Source organism: Pelophylax lessonae (genome assembly GCF_965119305.1).
Source record: "Pelophylax lessonae genome assembly, chromosome: 1".
In the NCBI taxonomy this organism is placed as follows: domain Eukaryota; kingdom Metazoa; phylum Chordata; class Amphibia; order Anura; family Ranidae; genus Pelophylax; species Pelophylax lessonae.
The window spans coordinates 669,388,031-669,395,049 of NC_138768.1; the positions used below are offsets into that span (position 1 = coordinate 669,388,031).

The following is a 7,019-nucleotide window of genomic DNA, read 5'->3' on the forward strand; positions in this document are numbered from 1 at the left end:
CATTAAGTTGTAGATGTGTGCATGGATTATTTCTGGAGAATAAGATAGTTTAGGGTCACTTTAAGGAAGTGGTTCTTAACCTGGGTTCGATCGAACCCCAGGGCTTCGGTGAGTCAGTCTCGCGGGTTCGGCGGAGGTCAAGACACACACCCGACTCATATGATTCGTAATGACACGCCCCGCTAATTGGCTGCAGGTGATCACGCAACATCGCTTGGCCTATCTGTGCTGCAGGGAATTTGGCGCGCCCAGTAGTCGAATTGTAACTGTCGCGATGGTACGTCGTGTGATTTCTTTCTTCATATTAATCCCTTCATACTAACTATTTCGAGCAAAAAAAGAAAGTGGTCGGACGAATATGTACAATATGGATTCACATGTATAACGGAACGTGATGGGAGTCAGCGTCCTAACTGCATGATTTGCAATGCCAAGTTGAGCAATTCTAGTCTAGCACCGGCAAAACTAAGAGAACACTTTCTTAAGCTGCATGGAGATGGAAAATACAAGAACACAACGCTCGCTGAATTCAAGGTGAGGAGAGCCAGATTCGATGAAAAGGCATGAGAGTGGCACTTGCCAAGGTAAAGCCGTGCATTTCTGAACTGGTCTCTGAAAGACAACAGCAGAAGTCACACTGATTTGCAGTAAATATTCATTATTATGTTTTTGTTTTTGTGTGAAAATCATGTTTTAATGGTTTTGTTCTTTGTTCTTAATGGTTTTGTTCTTAAATGGTTTTGTTCATTTTGTGCACCTATGTTTTAAATATATACCTATGTTTTGAATTTGAAAAAATCATATTTTATTTTTCCAATTAAGAAGGGTTCCGTGAATGCGCATATGAAACTGGTGGGGTTCAGTGCCTCCAACAAGGTTAAGAACCACTGCTTTAAGGGAATCTGTTGCTTTTCCCTGCTTTGCTACCTCACTTTATACTTTTGTAAATCAAGACCAATAGGTCTAACTGCCTTCAAGCTAAAGATTCTTCAGAGTGCTCCGTAAATGTATAAGCCTATTTCTGCTGTGCATTAAAGCTTATCTGAATAAAGAGGAGAGGGGGGAGTAGAAGGGAGGATGCTGCCAGCTCTGGATTATTAGGGGGTAAACAACAACTACTGGAAGAGGCTTTCAAATCTGATTAAATAATTGTTCCCCTGTCAGTGGCTGTTCAGAGATATATGTGGCTACCTACGGACATTATCATCTGGGCAAGTGTTTCCCTGCATCTATGAACATATTCTTAATTTAAAAGTTACATCTTTTAGACATTTTGGCACCATTTTATCAATGCTTACTTGGCGTTTTTTTTTTTTTTTTTTTAATAAAGCAATGGAGCCCTTGGTTTGGATCCCACTGAGGACCTTATATAAAAGAGGTTTGCTTGTATGGCTTTCCTCTGGGTGCCATATTTTTTCCTACAGTCTAGAAACCTAATGGCAAATTGAATTCCAACCAAACTGCCTTCAGTGTGTCTGTATGTATGATTGAGAAAGGGACAATAAACCGCCCATACACATTACAATGTGATCATACAATTTTGTTTAAATTTACTATTACCAAAAAATGTGAGGCTCTACCTAATTAAGTTACATTTAATTGACTTTGGATTAGGTAGGCCCAGGCCTTACATAGTTTTTGGTAAACCTAAAGGATATTGTAATCAGATGGCCAAATGTATGGTCAGCTAAGCTCCGCAGAGACAGGGACTGAGGTATATGATTCTGAAAAGTGGTGTAAAAAATATCAGCAATGTAAACGAATAAAATAAAAAAAAGAGCTCTCAAAAAGGAGCACTGACAATTATGTGCAGGCCATATATACAATGATTTGTAACATATTGACCAGAGAAATGACCACCAAATAATTTATGTACAATTTAATGGATTGTTCAAACTCTGAAATCAAAATCATGATGATAGTGTTCCAATCAATTTCCATCAGATATCCATAGAAAACAATTAATTTTGGTACCTATCTGCTGTCATATGCTTGAACGTTCTCTTGCACAGTGTTTTTGGCTATTAGGAATGATGGATCATTGGTCATAACTAAACTTTCAAGCTACCTGTATATAATAATTAAATGATCAGTGGAATTTACTACTACTCACTTGGATAAACATTTTATTTTGATAACTTTGTAGAAGAATTCGGCTGGTTATTTGCTGCATTTAGCATTTAACATTTTTTACCCACTTCTGTTAGAGCAATCTTTCTCAACCTTTCCAACACGGAGGAACCCTTAAAATAACTTTCAGGTTTCAGGGTACCCCTGATAAAAAATCACTATATCTACAACTCATGATACATTAGTGTGATGGTCATTGGGAAGAATGATACTAATTACACTGGTGGTCATTGTGAAGAATTACCTCCAGATAGCAAAGAAGATCAATGGTGTCAGTGGGAACTTATCTGAGAGGCAGACATTACTCATTACTCAAGGAACCTCTAGCAACCTCTGGAGGAACCCTGGTTGAGAAACCCTGTGTTAAGGCCCGTACACACTTGACAGAAATCGGACGAAATATCCTCCGATTTTCCTCTCTCTTGCTCAGCGTTCATAACCGTTTTTAGTTGACAGTGCATAAATGTTCACTAAATTTCTCGTCCGATTTTTTTTTTTTTGAGACATTTGTTCCTAGACTTCCGGGTTGTCAGCAACTTCAGATCATGCACGGTCTTTCTTATCCGATTTTTCACTGACATACTGCATACACATTAAACGAAAATTGGTCGTCTGGGGAAGGACAATAAAAATTTTGGTGTTTGTCCCTCCGTTTTTTTTTTTTTCGTTGAAAATGTCAGCATCGGCTGCTGAAAGTTGTGTACCCCACTTTAGACCATTGAAACTGATGTAATTGATTGATTAGATCTGCAAGTGTATGAACATTATAGAAGTTTACCTAATCATATAACCTTTACTAATGATTGCAAATATGATACTTACAGTATTATCCACTACTATGACATTAAAAGGGTCTTTCATTTTTATCAGTAAAGTGTCACAGCCTCTCAACATTCTTTAGCCAATTGGCAGGATTTGCCAGCTTTGGACCTCCTCTGTTTAAATGTTCCATATTTTTAAAAGCAGCTGCCTGTTTAGTGAAGCACTTAGAAGTGTTCAGCCTATTGTGGTATGAAGCAGAACCAGCTCTAGGAGAGAATGTCAATTGTGCAACAGTCCAGTGCTAATCACAAGCCCATTTTTTTGGAAGCCATATAGAGATAAATCTCTGAAATTTGCGACCGTGTCTGGAAATGATGCACTCTTGGAAAATATTGTTATGTTAAAAAGAATATAAACAAGACTGATTTCACTATGGTAATACCGGAGAGTTTATTACTTACCTTTGTTTTATCTGCTACCATCACATGGATATGTCAGCAGGGCCGCTGATAGGGGGGGACCACCAGCCCTCTTGTAGGGGGCCCCAGCACACAGGGGGGCCCACACAGAGAGGGGGATTAGTGATGGACAACAAATACAGAAATCTTCCTCCAGCACCTGAATATGATCTGTCCCTCTCCCTGCTATCAGCTTGTATCTGTTGAGAAAGAGACAGTCGTCCCTCACTAATCCCCCTCCATTGTGTGGGCCCCCCTCCCAGCACTTATTTCTGCTCAGGTGTTTATTTGTAAATTGTAACTTTGTTTCTCTCTCTCTGTCTCTCTGATCACTGACCTCCAACTGTCCAGCCTGTATATCTTTCTCATCTCATCTTCTTTTTTATTTAACATAGTTTTTTTTTTTTTTTTTTAGATTTAGCAGGAATTATGCGAGTTATGTTATATTTGTGTCTGATAATAGTGATTTTGTGGTAATTTTAGCTAACTATATCTTTAATATTTTCTTGGAGGGGCCCTGCCAGGTAGTCTGTACGGGGCCCCGCGATTTCTAACAGCAGCCCTGTATGTCAGTGTTGTATAAGTTGAATTGACCCCATGTTATGTATGTCCTCATACCATGTATATTTTGCTTCTTTTACCTTGTTCTACTCACGAAACTTTAATAAAAAACCAATGAAAGATAAAACAAGACTTATTTACGCATTCTAAGATATATTAATGTGCTACTAATTCGAAAAGCAGAAAAACATTATTCAGCATATTGGGGTGGAGACTTTACACTTTGCAAAGTATATGTTCTTTTAGTTTAGTTAATAAAATACATTTCTGTTTACTTCAATTATCCAATTATGTGTAAAGTAAAATTATGTGTTAGGTAAAATACAATTCTAATTTACCTTGCATGTCATTGACTATTTAAAGTGAGCATAGCTTCACCCTATTCACTAAGCGAACATTCTATACTGCCTTAAGTGGGGTGCACACTAGTAGAAAATCTGCCAAAAATTCCGGTCCAAGGTAAAATTGTACGATTTTCGGCTAGTGTGTACACAACTTTCAGCAGCCGATGCCGACATTTTCAACGAAAAAAAAACGGAGGGACAAACACCAAAATTTTTATCGTCCGTCCCCAGACGACCAATTTTCGTTTAATGTGTATGTAGTACGTCCGTGAAAAATTGTATACGAAAGACCGCTCATGATCTGAAGTTGCTGGCGACCAGGAAGTCTAGAAACAAATGTCCCAAAAAAAAAAATAAATCAGACGAGAAATTTCGTGAACATTTATGCACTGTCAACTAAAAACGGTTATGAACACTGAGCAAGAGAGAGAAAAATCAGAGGATATTTCATCCGATTTCTGTCAAGTGTGTACGGGCCTTTAGTCAATCAAGATAAAAATAGAAGACCAAGGTTTCTACTATACCTGTTGCATTTGCATAAAATATATACTGCAAGAGTCCCTCAGTATGTAAAGTAGCAACAGTACAACTTCTTTAAATGGGTTATATTTACATGCTTGTAAAGATAGCATTCTTAGTGTGTGTTTATCGGTGTGTTTGTGCGTTAAAGTGCATGCTTCTGGCAACTTTCTGCTTTCATTTCTCATGCCGGTAACAATCACAAGACACTTTTTACAGGAGGTATGGTAATTAGAGGCTATGATCAGCGGCCTCACATTGCAAAGAAGTAATTTCACACACCTCAGCTATGGCTCTGCAGGTTTAGCAACTCCTCCCTGTACAATCCAGTCCTCCCCACCCCCTCCCCTCTGGCCTTGCTTGTTCCTAAGTCAGAAACAAATTCTCAGCCAGTCTACTAATCCAGTGTCTCTCCTCCCCACCCATACACACAATCTGCTGTGGTGTTTTTCATGTTTGCTAGGAGTCAGGATAAACCTGAGAGAAGCTTAATTGTCGAGTCTCTCACTGACGATCTCCCAGCATCTCCCAGGATTATGTCGTAAGACCTTCTTCCTTTTCTCCAGTAGGGCTTACCTGGCCGTCTCACCTCTCCGTAGGAGTGGATGACAACAGCCTACCGGCCTTCTGTGCCTGTCGCAGTCCTGTGGATTGGAAAACTTTATTTGCTGTAGCTGACTACATAATTCACCATCGTCGTCTTCAACATCTGCTCATCCCAGGCTCATTTCCACAGGTATAGGTTATTTTATTTATTTTGTTTGTGATGGTGTATAATGCAATTTGCAGTTACGGATTCTGGTGTGCTTTCATCGCTGCTAATGACTGTGCTGACAAATAGTCTCTTAAGTGTCCTTTTTAGCTTTTGTACGAGATGAGATTTAAACTAGAAAGCCTTCCTACTCGGAGTGTTATTAAAATACTCCAAAAATGTTATCAGCTTGTGATGCCCTCTGGTACCACTACTAGTGATGAAAGCGATCATTTGCGTAGTACAGATGCTGGGTGAAAAGGTGAATGTGATTGGCATTTTTCATTTGACTTTTTATATTCCTTGCCAGTCAGTCTCTGTGTGTAATGTGGTTTTTATTATTGTTTGACTTTCATGATACCGTATCAGATAAGGGGAAATAAATATTATCACTCCATTCTTAAATAATATGGAAAAAAAGTTTTACGTAAGTACATTTTTGACCTCTAATGACAAGTGTTTCACTAACTTGTAGATGACATATAACAAAACTTTAAAGTGTAGCTATAGTAGTTTATTGAAACAGCAATGTATCAATTGTTTATTGTTATTACTATATTCAGGATATATATTGCGCTAAGACCCCGTTCAGACAGGGGCGACACGACTTGATGGGGCAACTTGCACGGACTTCATATCATTGAAGTCAATGCAAGTCGCCTTCAGGTCGCCCCAAAGTAGTACCGGACCCTTTTTCTAAGTCGGAGCGACTTGTGTCACTCCTATTAGAATGGGTCCTGTGCTAATCAATGGTGAGCGACCCAACGCGACTTATCAGGAGACCAAGTCGCCTGACAAGTCGCGCTAGTGTGAATGGGGACTAACAGTTTGCACTGAACTTTATAAAATAAAGATAGACAGTACAGTTGCAAAACAATTCAAGATAAGAGGATTAGGAGGGCCCTGCTCCTGAGAGCTTACAATCTACAAATCTGCCACTGCTGCATTTACAACCTATTATTATATCTCAAGTAATATTAGGATGTTCTAAAATGTTATCTCAGCCCCCTGGAATATGTATACTGTGCAGGGCCAAAGTGCCTTCTTTAAAGCTGAACTCCGGGGGAAAGGAAAAGTCCTTCCTTACAATGGGGCACTCCTAGGATTAAATGCGCGTTCAGGTCTAGGGGGCTGCAAAAAGTACTTTTATTTACCCATTCCTCCTACAAAATCTTTCTGCCAGTCTGTAAGAGTGGGTCCCAGCAACCTTTTTGCCCCTACCCTTCCGAGATAGTAAGGTCATCTAATGTCATCAAGTCCAATGTAGAGCCCAAATCTCTGCAAGGACCCCGGGGACAGTCTACTGCCAGAGTGTAAGGGAGAAGAGAGCGCCGATTGCCTGGGTAGTGGAAAATCAGGTAAGTAAAATTGCTTTTGGCCTAGACCTAAACAAGCATTTCACCCGTGCAACCTTACAGCATCGGGTAGGGGGTGGGGGCGGTGGGTAGAACAACTGCACAGAAGCATTTTTCCTTCCCTTATAGATGGGCTTTT

The 7,019-nt window shown here is 39.6% G+C and overlaps 1 protein-coding gene across 3 annotated transcripts in view; it reads left to right on the forward strand.

Annotated features, from left to right (window-relative positions):
• The first annotated feature begins 5,122 nt into the window (after positions 1–5,122).
• Positions 5,123–7,019, forward strand: part of FHIP1A (FHF complex subunit HOOK interacting protein 1A) — a 334,888-nt gene continuing 332,991 nt past the window's right edge. For all 3 annotated transcript variants that reach the window (XM_082248315.1, XM_082248314.1, XM_082248317.1), the window contains exon 1: positions 5,123–5,510. The gene's annotated coding sequence lies outside the window, so the exon portion shown is untranslated. The remainder of the gene's footprint in view (positions 5,511–7,019) is intronic.